We start from the raw sequence: 15,738 nt of genomic DNA, 5'->3' as shown, positions 1-15,738 counted from the left end.
AGAAGCAGCAGCCGGGTTCCCACATTTGATGTTGTGCAGGGAGGTCTGGGGGTGGAATTCCTCCCTCGGGTCCTTTAGTTCAAATCCAGGAATAACCAGCAGCAGTAGCTGGGGGAGGGGCGGGGGCAGGGGCCTGAGCCTGATGTTATTTATTGCATTTGGGTATTTCTTCGCTGCTTCTGCCTGTCCCCTCTGGGCAATACAGATTCTGAATTCCGATTCACAGCCCCTAACCAGATGGAAACAAGGAAAGGCAGGCAGAAGGTTTCTGGGAGCTTTTGAACCTAGTCTTAAATGTTTCGGATTTTCTCTCTCACTGTCTTTTGGTTGGAGGTGATATTCTCTTTAGAATTCCATACATAAGAAGGTGGCAGGCCATGGCTTAGGCCAGCCAGGGGGACAGAACCATGCAGCTAGCATGAGGACTACAGATTGCCTAAGCAAACTGGATCTGAATAGCCAAGGGGAGGAGCCTGAATATGTACCACCGGCCCCATTTTTCTTCAAAGCCCCTATGTTCTAACCCATGAGGACCTTTTTACATGCCTGATAAAGTCCACCAGACTTGACCTGCCTGGGAGCACAGGAGCAGAGGCCAGCAGCTTCCTGTCTGAATCCCACTGTACAATCTAATTTGCTGGACAAACTTGCTAGGCTTCTCCTCTGCTTAGCAACACGCCTACTGTTGGCACATCTGCATTTTGGCTCACATCTGAGGAGGAGAAAGTGTTGTGTTTATTAGGAAGGAAGTCTTGTGAAAACAGCTCAATTCAGTGTGTGTTCGTGGATTTTTCTGGCACAATAGCATGAGTACTGAGGGGTTGAGATTCTTTAACATTCTCAAACATTCTGTGCATTTAAAATAATAAGGGAGAGGAGAGTAACTCTCATATTAGAATGTTACTCTGTATTTCTTTACCAGTTAAGTAAAATCAAAAGGTATGAGTTTATGAAACTTTATTATTTTATATGATGCTAGGAATTGAACCCAAGGCCTCATGCATATCAGGCAAGTACTCTACCACTGATCTGCACCCCCAGCCCATGAAGCATGATTTAACATCAACTGGGGAGTTTCTGAATTTGTAGGAAAATACTATGTTCCCAGAGTACTGCTATCATTCCAATATGCTTCCTCTCCATAAACAGTAAGTACAAATTATCCATTCCTTTAAGCATTTCTACTCTTCCTGGAATGAATAGATTAAAAGTAGTCTTTTGAAGAAATACCAGCAGTATCAATGTTAACTTCTGCTCTTCCACAAACCTCACTCATGAATTATTCTTGAACGTAAGCAACTGGACAGGACTGTGCCCATGCTGTTTCCCATCAAGCTAATGCCAGCACAGAGAATCAGGCAAAGCCATAGCAGGCAGCTTCTACCACTGTCCCCTCACATGGGCTCAAATATAGGTCACAACACTAATAATATCTTTTTTTAAATGTGTGGTTTTTTTTTTTTAAACCTACTACTTGACTGTGTTCCTTAGACTAAATAAAGGATATTTTATAAATTACACACAGCTCTAGTGCTTTGTTTTCAGTCTACCAAGGAATCCACAAGAAGGTATTGTAACTTGGGTGATTACTTGGAACTTGATTGGCCGCTAAACAGGACCTTGAGTATCTATACTAAGTGCAAATCCCAAAGCTTCCTGTTTGGAGCAACCTGCTGAGGATTGGACCCTTTGCAGCTGCCTGGGCCCTCAACACCTAGCACACACCCTGCCACAGCCCTGGGAGTGAGGGCATTCAGGCAGTGACGTCCTTCACCTCTTCCAGACCGCCAGTCCTGGGCTCCATCTTCCACCATTGCCAACCACTGGGTGTGCTGAGCCTTTTGCACGAGGTTGGTTTCATGCATGTGTATGTGTGAACAGAGCCACTAATGCATTTGGAAAGATGGCAGACAGTGTATATGTGAGAACTGAGGGAAACTGTCCACTAAGCTTCTGTTCAGGAGAAGACTTGAAGTTGACTGAGCCCAGCAGAGTCTGTCCCCTGCCTAAGAGGCAGACCTTTGTTCCCTGGAGAATGCTGTCTACCAAGATGGCCCCATCCTGACAGGCCCTGTTCTCCCCCCTTGACTCCACAGACAGCAAAACAGTTACACTGGACCAGGAGGATAATCTAGGACACAATATTGGAGCATCTAAGTAGGTGACGAGGTAGAATATATAAAAATGGGAGCTGCCAGAGGATTTTCAGTTGAAGGCAGGCACTTACTTCAAAACAATAAAGAGCTCTGGACAGAGCTAGAGGGACAACCAACGGCCAGAGAGGGCAGCTTGAACCTCACATCTCAGCTGATATGGTGTTCTGTGAAATGTTATATGGCCATGTGATGCCATAAATTTAGTTGATTTTATTTTTTTGTACCGGAAATTAAACCCAGAAGTGCCTAACTACTGAGCCATATTCTCAGCCCCTGATTTATTGATTGATTTATTGATACAGGGTCTTGCTAAGTTGCTTAGGACCTTGCTAAATTGCTGAGGCTGACTTTGAATTTACAATCTGTAACCAAGTCACTGGGATTACAGATGTGTGTCACCACTCCCAGCCCATTTCAGTTGATTTTAAGAGACAGGAAAAGGTGTTTAGTCACAAAGCTCAAGGCAGACCCATAAAGTGGTCTTGTCTCAGGTGTGATGAGGGCACAGATGGCCCTCTTTCTACTCCCCCAAAACCCACCCAAAGGAAGTGGCTCCTTGTAGAAAGAGCACTTGGGGCCTCTGCAGACATCTCATCTCTAGTGGGGGCTTTGATTTGAGATTATCTATCCTCAAAGACTCTGGGTTACTAGATAGGGTAAAATCTTACTGTATTCATTGCCACAAGTTGTCAGACTATCCACAAATGGATGTCCTTAAAATTAATTAAGAATAGAGGAATGATTTTCATGCATATTTGTCAAAAGAAGCTCCTGCCTTATTAGTGTGAGAATTCACATTAGACCAAAACAAGGTTTGTTGTCAGTATCCATGGAAACCTATAAAGGAGTTACAAAGATAAAGCTCTAATGCCCACATAAAGCCCAAGACAGTTTCCCTGCTTTTTTTTCATAACCTCACCCTGATCTGAGGAAGATGGTCAAGGGCACTTGCTTAGAGAAAAGTATACAGTAACAACAGTAATTTAGATAAAACCACTCAATTCACTAACTGGGGCCCAGAGTCAGAGAAGCATTCTCTTCAGAATTTCTTTTTAGTAGGAGCTCATTCCTGGTGCATTCTTGGCAGTTCTGATAATGTCTAGACCTTAGGAGGTAGCCCTGCAAGTAAGGAGACAAAGAAAAAGGTGTTGGTGGCAGCTGAGAGCAACTTCCTGCCAGGAACAAGATTTGAGCTGATATTCTCTTAAGTTCAGGGAGGGAACCCTCAGCCCCAGGGAAGCCCACACCCCCAATCTTAGGCTAATTCTCAGATCTGGCTTGGGAGCTCTGAATTGCAGCTCAATTCCCACAAGCCTCAAAACTGAGAAAGTGGGGCTCCTGCCTGACCCACAGTAAGCTCTTCATACCTCAGAATCTAGAAAGGCACTCTTGAAGGTGGGTGTCCAGGCATGGCTGATGATTGGTAGTTTATTTTCCACCAGAAAGAAGTCTGGCTGTGTTTTTATCCCTGCCACACCTACCCCTAGCAGTAGAAGGATGTGTTAGATAGAATTGATGCTATTTGGGTGGTAAGTCAAACCACCATGACCCGGGAAAACGGGTAGAGGTGGCTGCTGGTTTCAGACTTTGGTTATTAAAATGGTCCCTGCTTCCCTACAAAGATCCTTATCTCCCCAACCACTGGAGGACAAGAATCGTTTGTGTAACCAGCCTATGCCAGCCACTGCAGGGGCTTGGATGATGACATATCCTATGGACTAAGAGAAGGCATTATTTTTATCCACAAGAAATGTTTACTTTTAATTGTTTATTGGAGGATCTGCAGGTATCCAGAAAAAAAACTATATATAGTTTCCCATTTTGTCATGACACCAAACACAGATTACCCCCCAAATGCCTGAATTTTGATGTAGAACCAACTATCTCTCAGACCTCGTAGTCAAAGAAGCTTCTCTAAAATTCTAATGAGAGACCCAGAGAATGAGGCAGCCACACACCTCGGGAAAGCACATAAGGAGAAGGGCCAGAGGTCAGCTGCATTTGGATTTTTGTCTTTATTTCCATTACTCAGAACAGCCAGTCGTGACAGCCATCCGTTGGCTCCCAGGCAGTGAGGGACAATGCTCTTCCTTGACCCAGAGGCATGGCAGAGGAATAACAGCTGGGTCGTCAGAGCCTGACTCCTGGGACCCTCCTCAGATGGAAAACACAAACCAGGATAAAGTCTTTGGGAGCTGCAAGGATGAGCCAGCTGCGTTGGAGCAGCAAGTAGACCACCCTGCCCCTGGGAGGACCCAGGCGTGTGCATCCCTGGCTGGATGGGCCGGAGATGCTCCACCAGCCACAGCTGGAGCGTCTGCGGGCCAAGCGTGCGGCTCGACGCCCGTGTCTAGAATGTCACCAGAGCTTCCTCCTCTGTGTCCTGGACGGGATCCAGGGCTCCCGAAGAAGCTGCGGTTTGGTGCGCACAGACTGCCCGGGCAGGGCTGGGCTGCTGCTAGCGCTGCGGACGCGGGCCACGCCCTCTTGGACGCGACCACGCCTCCATCTCCCGGGGCCCACGGAGACACGCCCGGCCCTGCAGCCAAACAGCAGGAAGGCAGATTTGTACGAGTAAGTACAAGGTCCTGGAATTCTCGCCCGGTTGCCACACACTATAGGGAGAATAATTGGGGGGAGATTGTGCAACTGCCCGAGAAGCCGGGGCGTACCGCGAGGGCTCTCAAGTTCTCATCACAGGCGTCCCGGGAACCTTGGGACAGAGCCGGGCGCCACCTTCGAGTGACACCGATGCCTGGTTCCATCAGGGAAGCAGTATGGCTCTGCAGAGAGTGGGAGAGCCCGGGTCCAGGCTGGGTGGACCGGAAAGAGGGTTGAGAAGGGACCACGCCTTCAGCCTCAGGCAGCTGCAAGCAGCCGCGGTGGCAGCAGCCCCGCCTGGCAGTGCCTAATGAAGCACCCGGCAGTACCCAAAGCCCCGGGGCTGGACGCACACCAGGTCTCTCCCCCTGAGGGAGAGGGGGAACCTGGGGAAGCCCCACCCAGAGACTGACAATCCCTACCCCACCCCGTGGGGCCGAGCCTGGGCAGCTGGGCTGCATGCTCAGCCCCAAAGAACCCCTCATGGGTGGGTCCATCCCGGGGGGCCTAGTGAGTCACTTCCCCAGGCCCGGAGGCCTTCGTGGAAGGTGCCTCCCTCTTCGGCAAAGCATCCTTTGTTCTACTGCTGGCTTCACTTCACAACCGCTCCCTCCTCTGCTTTGCAAACTCAGGTCCCGCGGGGGGTTGAGGGCACCAGCTGTGAGCAGCACCGAGTGGGCAAACGCATACCGCCTCCAGAGTGCTCTGGCACTGCAGAGTCTGAAACTGGCTCTCTGGCTTCCTCTGTCCCCTGCCTTTCAGGGCCCTGGCTCTCCCACTTCCCCAGATGTCTGGGGGAAGCCCCGCCTCCCCACACAGGTGGTGGGTGTGCACCTCCTGGGGAGTGCTGATCCTGGACGTGCACCAGGCGGGAGGGTGGTTTGGATGTGCTCACCCTGGCCGGCACCGCCTGGAGCTGCTGGACTGGCCTCAACACTAATCTTGCATCAGGGAGAAGTTTCCAGCAATCACCACTCACTCTCCCTCCCTTAGGCCTCCCCAAGTTCCCAGGCCCTGCTGGAGAAACCTTGTGAAAGCCCAGCCCAGGAAGGGAATTCATCAAGCCACCTCCAGACACAGCCTCTCCTTTGGCTTCACTCTTGGCCTTCCAGCTGTCACATGGGCAGCTCAGCGTGGGCAAAGTCCAGGAGCTGATGATGTCACTTGTGTGGTGAGCACTGGCCTTGTAGACCCCTGCACTCTTGTTTTGAAGAAATAGAAGACTAATTGAAAGAAAGAAAGAAAATTTAAAAAAAAAAAAAACAACTTGTATGCATAAAGAGATTCTCAAATTTTATTTTCACTAGACCCAAAAAGGCAGGGGGCAGTGTCCCAGGAAAGATGAAGTCCATTATGGAGCATCATTTGACAACATATATTTACCTTTCCATAAATATTTCTTGAATGTCTACAATCTACTGGCACTTGTAAGACCTGTGGCTCAAAAGAGGGCTTGCTGGGGACTAGGCTCTGAGCCATGTGTGTCACATATATCAAGTCATCAAGTCCTTATACCGATCTCCAACCCCTCCCCACCCATGGGGAAAGAGCAATTAATATTCTCTTACACAGAAAAGGAAGGTGTAAATTCCCTCCCAAAGGAGGGGCAGAAGAACAGCCCCAACAGGCTCCAGAGCTTATGCTCCTGCCATTCAAAACAAAGGCCAGTGCATGGGTTTTTTATGTGGCTGTGACAAATAACCACAGACTCAGTGGCTTAAAACAACTCTAAATTTGAGACAATACATTTTTCATCTTACATGTCTATAGGTTAGCAGTCTGAAAGGGGTCTCACAGGACTAAAATCAGTGTTAACAGAGCTGTGTTCCTTTCTGGTGACCCCAGGGGAAAATCTGTCTTCTGTTTCCAGCTTCGAGAGGCTGCCTCTATTCCTTGGCTTGTGGTCCCTTCTTCCAGCCTCAAAGCCAGCAGTGTGGCATCTCTGGTTTGTCTCTTCTGGACTCATCATTACATTGGGCTCACTTGGATAATAGGATGATCTTCCTATCATAAGGTCAACTGATAAACCTTAATTCCATTTGCAATCTTAATTCCCCTGTGCCACATAACCTAATATGTTCACAGATTCCCAGGTTTAGGATAAAAAGGGCATAGATGGGGGAATTTTTCTGTGTGGTAGCAACTTTACTGAAAAAATCTTGATTGAATATATTTGTGTTTCAAGCACTAGTCTAGGCACTGCTGGGATTAAAAAAAAAATTTCTGACCATGTACAGCTTATACCTTATTGAGGGAGATGGAAAATACACTAAAGAAATGAGTAAAATATCTGGCCTAGGTGGTAACAAGTGCTAAAATGAAAAATAAAGCAGGGAAGAAGTACGTGTAAATTGTTATTTTGGACTGTGTGCTGGACATATACCCTTGTGCCCAGCTCTGTGCCTGGAGCTGACTTCAGAAGCAGCATGAAGGGGCTCCCTTATCCTCTGGCTTCCTGTTGGATATGGCTGATGGGAAGCACCTTTAGAAGACTGAAGTGTAGAAGGAAAGTGAGGTTAGCCTCTTTCATCCCCCTCCCCAAGGCCTCAGCCCCTATAGGAGGCTTTTACCTGCACAGCGCACCTGGCTCTGAGAACTCCTCTCTTTCTTCACCCCTTTAGGCCTCAGAATGGTAACTCTGGCTGGATGTACTAGCCCTGATGGGCACTCATTAACCCTTCTGCCCACACCTTTGTAAATAGTATGTTATTAAAATCTCCTTGGATTGTCCAAATTGGAGGTTACCATCGTCTTACCAAGAAGGCCTCCTAGTAACAGATAAAGCCCCAAAGAAGGTGAGTCAGGAGGCATGCAGGTGCCTGGAAGAGCATTTGGGGCAGAGGTATCAGCCCTCAGGTAAAAGCACCCATGATATGTTTGAGAGACAGTGTGAAGCAGGTTTATATGGCTGGAGTGAACGAGGAGTGAGGGAGTGACAGAGATGAGGTCACAGGGGTGCCTGGGCTAGGGGAAGTCAGATAATAGAAGGCCTTTGAAGAAGATGCTGCCAGCGCCCCCACTTGTCCTTCAACATTCCCCTTCAGACAGCCGCAGACCCCATGGCTTCCTAGTGTCCCTGCAACTCCTGGTCTGAGAGTCTTTTTTGAGCAGGTGTCACAGACCCCTGCACATGGGGCAGGCCAAGGAGTTAATGGCACTGGGAGTAGCTGTCAGTCAATATGGAGTTGGTGAATAGATACCCAGTGTTTTGCCTCTTGCATTTGACAATTGCAAGACACACTCAAGGCAATTTCTCAGACATCCCCAGTGGGGCTGAGCTCCAGTTGCCCACATGGTAACACCCTTGTGGACATGTTTCCTTCATTCCTCTGTTTCTCCCCATATACCTGCAAGAATCACCTCTTAAATGAACTTTTTTTTTTTAACTATGTCCTGTCAGGTGACGCATGGTTTCTATTTGTCCTGTAACTGATTACTTTGGTTTGACTATGTTTTAATTGTGTCCTCCCAGATGTTCATGTGGTTGAAGACTTGGTTTTCAGGATGGCAGTACTGGGGGAGATGGAATTTTTCAGAGGCAAGGCCTAGTGTAAGGACCTTGGGTCATTGGGGGCATGACCCAGGAGGGTTTAGGCAGCTCTTTGGGAACTCTTGGGTTCTCCTGAGAAGGCAAGCCTGGCCCCATCCAATCTCCCTCTTCTCCTGATTCAGGATATAATCATTTGTTCCTTCATGCAGTCTTGTCATTGCCAGATGTATCATAAAGTGATGCAGCCAAGGGGAAGTACCTGTGCTACGTCATTTGAACTTTCAGCCTCCAAAACTATGAGCTACATAAACCTCTTTTTTGTCGCAAGTAGTCTGTGTCAGATATTCTGTTATAGTGATGGAAAGGTAGCTAATCCACATGTGATATTCACTTTGATCACTAGATTAAGATACTCTGCACCAGCCTTCTCCATAAACTTACTTCTTTCTTCTTAGTAATTAATAAGTATATGGTGGTGGTTACTTTGAAGCTATGTAAATACCCCATTCCTCATCAAATTTCCCATTTATTCACTTGTCTGTTGACATCAGTGAATCCTTATTCATTAATTTCTGTTATTCCCAATGGGTTGTAAACTGCTATTTTCATTATTTACTTTGGTACTTCCGTCACCCCAGTTGGCCAGTGGGATCCCTTTTATTGTTGGCTTTCTTCTCTTAATATGTGTCCATCTTTTTTTTTTTTTTTTTTAAGTATTTCCTTCCTGCCACAAGCTGTTTCGGACTCATTTTATTCCCCCCCCATCCTGCCCCATCCTGTCAGCCCCTCCTACAAAAAACTCTGGTTCCTCTTGCTGGAGAACAGTATTTAGAAACCAAGAGAAGGAACTAGGTGTGCTCATTGCTGTTGGGGTGTCAATTCTCCCAGATCCCCTCACTGGAAACCACTAGGGAATATAAGTGTGTGTATATCCACATGATTTTATGCATATTTGTTTCTATACTGCTATGCTTTTAGAAAATCATGAATTGTGGCCAATACAAACCTAACACCACACATTTCAGCCCAATGTTCTCCTTTTTCCTATTCGTGTCTCTCCAACAGTGAGAAGAAATATGGCTCTCATATCCTTAAAATAGCCTGTTGCTGCCCTCCCCATGTCATCGAAGACTCAAACACCTTCCTCATCCTGCTCCAGCTCTGACTCATGGACTCCCTCACAGCACTATTCAGAGGCCACCAAACCCTCATCCTGCACAGAGCTGATCTCCTGGAAAGGTGTCCTCCTCACCTCTCAGCTTGCAAACCATCCTGGACCACTGTCTCTACCTCCCCTGCTCAGTCCCACCTAATAAAATCTGAATTGTTTAAGAGAGAAAGAGGAAGAAGAACTTTAACAAAACATCAAACACAGGGCTGGGGTTGTGGCTCAGTGGTAGAGCACTTGCCTGGCACACGTGAGGAACTGGGTTCGATCCTCAGCACCACAAAAAAAATGAATAAATAAAGGTATTATGTCCATCTACAATTAAAAATATATTTTAAAAAACATCAAACATAAAGAACAGGTTAACAAATCATATACATTGTATACAGCTACATTTTGTTAATAAAATAAATGTAGGGGCTAGGGGAGTAGCTCAGTGGTAGAGTACACATTTAGCATGATAGAGGCCCTGGGTTTAATCACCAGTACCAAAAGCAATGTTTTTTTAATTTTATTTTTTAATTGACACATAGTAATTGTACATATTTGTGGGCTACAGTGTGATATTTCAATACATGTTATAATGTATAATGATCATATCAGGGTCATTGGCATGTCCATCAACTCAGATGTTTATAATTTCTATGTAGGGAACATTCAAAATCTTCTTGGCTCACTATTTTGAAATATACAATTATTGTCAACCATAGCTCTCCTCCTGTGCTGTAGAACATTAGAAGCCTCTCCTCTTACCCAGCTACACCCCTGTACCCATTAACAATCTTCTCTCCAAATCCCCTTCTCCACACTTTTCCATTTAAAGATTTTACAAGGAAATTAAGACTGTGGGAATCATACTAAAATACTAAAATTCTAATTGCTATTCTTGTAAGTTGAAATGATGAAGTTTCTTTCCTTTTCCCCATTTTTCAAGTTATCTGTAATATAGTACTTTTCAGTTGATATACATATGTATCAAAGGGAACATAATTTAAATTGCACTTTCTAAATCATCTCGAGCTGTGTACAGGATGCTCAGGATTTATGCTGTTGGTCCAAGAAGGTGATCGTAATTTTAACAGAAGATGTGAAGAAGAGCAGGTCTATTCAAAACAAATGTGGATCAGAATGCAAAGTTCTCATGAATGTTAAAAAATAAAACCTGACTTCTGGTTCCAGAATAAGACGGTACTTTTTCTTACAACTCCCTGTGCTCTCCGGCCTATTATTAGCTATTTTGCACCTGGCAAAATCAGGAGGGCCTTGAATGGCCTAAGTGTAAGTTCCCCTCCTCATTCTGCTCCCACTTATAAGGTTCTCTAGCCAAATAACCCTCCTCCTTATGGGGGCCAGGAGTAGCTCCTCTTTATCCCTGAGTATTGGGTTTTGCCAGTCCATGGAATCATGAAACAGGTTCAATTACTTCTTCCCTTGGGGACCAGGGAGCATCCTCTCTCTGATACTACAAAGCCTTCTCCCACAGCCCCTGCTGTCCATTTAGTTCCATGTGCAACTCCCATGGGAACCTATGTGGCACGTGGTGTCCTCCTGCCCCAGGCTATGAAAATATGCAACTATTTAAAATCCTGTTTATCTCATCTGTCCAGGTTCAACAATCATGTATCCACCATCCCACAACCCTTGGACAAGAATCCTTCCCTTATCAGTGGAATGAAGAAGAGGTAATTGGCCTTTGGGGCTGGGATGTAGCCCAGTGTAGAGTGCTTGCCTAGCATGGATGAGGCCCTGAGTTCAATCTCTAGAACCACCAAAACCAATAACAGCAATACAAAATGACTTCCTCTCACTACAACTAAATACCCTGGAAATTGTTTAACAGACAAAGATTAAAAGACTCAAGTTGGACCTCAGGATTTGAGAAATGTTGTAAGTTCTCTGAGGTTCCTTTTTTATCTCCCATGTTGATGGACACAGTGGCACATGCCTGTAATTCTAGTGCTTCAGGAAGCTGAGATAGGAGGATTGCAAGTTCAAGTCTATCCTGAGCAATTTAGCAAGACCTTATCTCAAAATAAAAAAAAAATGGCTGGGGATATGGCTCAGAGGTAAAGTGTCCCTGGCTTCAATCTCCACTCACACACACACACACACACACACACACACACATACTCGAAAAAGAAAAGAAAAATCTGCTCTTTCTGAGAAGTGGGCAACAGTCAAGTAAAAGCTCAGAAGAGACGTGGAGAGCCCCATTCTCCCTCTACAGCAGAAGCCCTGGCAGATGGGCTGATCCACATGTTGCAGCTGTCAAAGAAGGAATTGTCAGGCTGGTCCACCCGCAGGGACAGCACCATTTTAGCTCTGTGCTTATTTGCCCTTCATCTAGTGGCATAAAAAGACCCCGTCCAAGCAGCTTCTGTACCCAACCCTGCTACCAACCCTTCATCAAGAGAAGGTGGTTCACAAACATCAGGCAAACACCAGGGAAGTGCAATAGGCATCAAATAGATGTCACCAAGAGACCAAGCAGTCACCCCAGCAGTTCTATAGAATAAGCCAGTCCAGAGCCACACTAAAAATATTCTGATAACCAAACTGTCACTGGGACTCATACCTACAAGTATATGTCAGAAACTATATACTAAACCTGTACAGAGCAACTGCTTGCTGAAACAGATTTAAATAGAATCAAAAGGGTCCTAACATGGCAATCAAAATATCCAGGATCAAACTGAAATCACTCATAATCATATCAGATAATCACAATTTCAATGAGAAAAGAAAATTGATTCCAGTACTTACATGAATCCAATGTTGGAATTACCTGATAATTTTCAACAATACCAAAATGCTTCACCAGACACAAATTCTCTTGAAGCAAATAAAAAAAAATTTAGCAAAAAAAAATAGAAATTATAAAACTGAAAAATATAACTGAAATATTAAAAAATTGTTATATGATCCAAAAGTAGAATAGAGACAACAGAGAATGGAAGCAATTAATTTGAAGACAGAGTGATAGAATTTCCACAGTCTGAACAACAGAAAGAATAGCCTGAAAATAGAGCTGGAGTGTTCTCTTGAATGCTAACAAGAGATAACATTCAGATATTTGGAGTCTCAGAAGGGGAGAAGAAAGAGGGTGAGCCTCAAAAACAAGAAAGAAATAGGAAATATGAAAAAAAGAAAAAAAATTTTAAACCACATCAAGATGTATCATCTAAATCAAACTTCTGAAAACTAAATACAAGGGGAAAAAAGATCTTAAAAGTAGCCAGTAAGAAACAATGTGTTACCTATAAAGAACACTAATTCAAATGACAACAGATTTCTTGTCTGAAACCATGGAGGCCAGGAGGAAGTGGTACAATATTTTCCAAGTGCTGAAAGAAAAGAACTGCTGACTGTGAATCCCTCAGCCTTCAAAAATGAAGGGGAAATAAAGTCATTCTCAGACCCTGGAGTGCTTGTTGCTCACAGATGTATCCTTAGAGGAGGCTCTCCAAGAAGAAAGACAATGATAACAGAAGAAGGAGGTGAACGTCAGAAATGAAAGAAAAGACAATTGAACAGGCAAAATTGGAAGCAAATATGATAGACTCTCCTTTACCTCAGGAGTTTCTTTAATCATATTTTGTGATTGAAGCCGAAGGTATAATACCATCGAATGGGTTCAACGTATAGGATGGAAAACACTTAATACAAGTATGCTTAAAACGTGAGGATAGTACGGTGATCCAGTGTGGACACCAGTAGGCTCTGATAGGTTAGAAATGTATATGACGATACCTAGGGCCACCGCTAAGAAAACTACTCAAAGGAATATACTAAAAAGAAAGATGTCATAAGGAAATCTAAACGGATATAAAGGTGTTCAAATAGCCCCACAGAAAGGCAAGGAAAAAAAGAAATAAAGGGATGAGAATCAGAGTAACAAGCAGAAGACAAATAATAAAATGGTAGACTTGAGCTCTCACATAATAAAAACTTTGAAACAACTGCTCTAGATTCACACATTACAGGCAAAGATTGTCAGAGAATGTAAAAAAAACATAACCCAAGTATATGGCTTTTACAAGGAACTTCAAACACAATGACATTAGTCAGGTTGGAAGTAAATGGATGGAGAAAAATACATCATGCAGGCATTGATTTTTAAAATGCAGGAGTGGTTACATTAATATCAGATAAAGTGGACTTGAGAGCACAGAAAATTATTATGTACAAAGAAGGATAGTACTTAATGGTAAAAGGATCAATACCATCCTTATCAAGAAGATCTAGCAATTCTTTTTTTTCTAGCAATTCTTAATGTGTGCCATCCAACAACAGATGCTTAAAATACAAGAAGCAAAAACTGATAAAGATGAAATAAGCAGCTGACAAATCCATAATTGTGGTTGAAGACTTCAGTGCTCCAACCTCAGTAATTCACTTTATTACTAGACAAAAATACCAAAAAGGATATACTCTATAAGAAATAAACAAAACCAGGCTGGGTGTGGTATTGCATGTCTGTAATCCCAGTAACTGGGGAGGCAGAGGCAGAAAGATCACAAGTTCAAGGCCAGCTTCAGCAACTTAGAGAAGCCCTAAGCAATTTAGTGAGACCCTGTCTCAAAATAAAAGATACGAAAGGGCTGGGGATAGGGCTCAGGGGTAAAGCACCCCTGGGTTCGATCCCCAGTACCAAAAAGAAAAGAAAAACATAAAACCATCACCAGTAGGATCTAATTGACATTCATAGAATATTCCACCTAACAAGAGCAGAATATCTATGATTTTCAAATGCCCAAGACACATTTACCAAGACAGACCATATCCTGCACCATAAACCTTAATGCCATTGTTCATCTCCCAAAGTTATCCCTAGGATACTGGTATTAAGGTGATGGAATCTTTAAGAGGTATGGCATAGTGAAAAGTGACTAGGTCAAGGGGGCTTTACCCTCATGAATAAGTTAATGCTGTCTTGTGGGAGTGGGGCACATCTCATAGGAGTGGGGCATATCTCATAGGAGTGGATTAGCTCTCTCAAGAATAGATTGCTACAAAGCCAGGCCACCCCACATGTATGACTTCTGCATGTGTGCATTCCCTCTGCTTCTTTCCCATGTTGTGAGACAGCCAGGGGGACCTCAAAAAGATGTGAGATCTGTGCTATTTGGACCCTCCAGCCACCATATTTATGGTCCAAACATGCTTCTTTACTTCATAAATTAATCAGCCTCAGATATTTTGTTATAGTAACAGAAAATGCATTATGCACTTAACAAACTAAAAAGATTATGTTCTCTGATCAGAATGGAATCTAACTAAAAATCAATAACAGAAAAATTTTCAAACACCCTGAAATTAATCAACATATTTCTAAATAATTCATGGGTCAAAGAGGAAGTCGCAAAGGAATTTAGAAATTGCATATATCACTGAATGAAAATGAAAACACAACATGTCAAAACTTGTTGGGGCTGGGGATGTGGCTGGGGCTGGGGATGTGGCTCAAGCGGTAGCGTGGTCGCCTGGCATGCGTGCGACCCAGGTTCGATCCTCAGCACCACATACAAACAAAGATGTGCCCACCAAAAAACTAAAAAATAAATGTTAAAAAATTCTCTAAAAAAAAAAAAACTTGTGAGATATAGCTAAAGAAGAGATAGTGTCAAAATATACTTTACTGTCATGTATATCTAAAAAGATGAAATAAAATTGTTAAGAAAGAAGTGATAAGGGGGAAATTTATAGCATTAAATGCTTATGTTAGGAAAAAAAATGGAAAGTTTCAAGTCATTTATGTAAGGTCTCATCTCATGAACTTAGAAGAGAAAATTATACCCAAAGAAAGTAGAATAAAAAACATAGCAAACGTAAGAGTAGAAAACAACAAAACTGGAAAACAGACAAAATTAAGTGAAAACCCACTTCTTTGAAAAGATCAATAAAATTCTAGCAAGATTGACAAAGACAGGAAAGAAGACATGCATGATCAATAGCATGATTGGGAAAGTGAATATAACAATAGGTTCTGCAGCCATTATATGGGTACAAATGGAATACTACAAATAATTTTATGTTTATAAATTCAACAACTCAGAAGAAATGGTCAAAACTATAAAACGTAGCCAAGATGAAATAGACAGCCTGAATAGCTTTATTACTATTAAATAATTTGTAATTATGAAGCTCCTCAAAGAGAAATCTCCAGGCCCAGATGGTTTCATTAGAGAATTTTATCCAACGTTCAAAAACAAAGTGCTAAAAAATTTGTAAACACAATTTTATATAGCCTCTCTCAGCAAGTGCATTGAACACTTCCCAATTTACTTGGTTGTGCCCATAATTACCCTAATATCAAAACCTGA

At 43.6% G+C, this 15,738-nt stretch overlaps 1 long non-coding RNA gene across 1 annotated transcript; it reads left to right on the top strand.

The window, feature by feature from the left end:
• Positions 1–4,665: 4,665 nt before the first annotated feature.
• LOC124095034 (uncharacterized) lies at positions 4,666–10,543 on the top strand. Its single transcript, XR_006852402.2, has 3 exons — positions 4,666–4,730; positions 5,751–5,928; positions 9,313–10,543. It is a non-coding gene; the product is annotated as an uncharacterized LOC124095034 (long non-coding RNA).
• Positions 10,544–15,738: the final 5,195 nt, after the last annotated feature.

Source organism: Marmota monax, unplaced genomic scaffold (genome assembly GCF_021218885.2).
Source record: "Marmota monax isolate L192 unplaced genomic scaffold, Marmota_monax_Labrador192_F-V1.1 WCK01_AAM20220418_F8-fsc00101, whole genome shotgun sequence".
Lineage (NCBI taxonomy): Eukaryota > Metazoa > Chordata > Mammalia > Rodentia > Sciuridae > Marmota > Marmota monax.
This window is presented reverse-complemented; position numbering and strand designations above follow the sequence as displayed.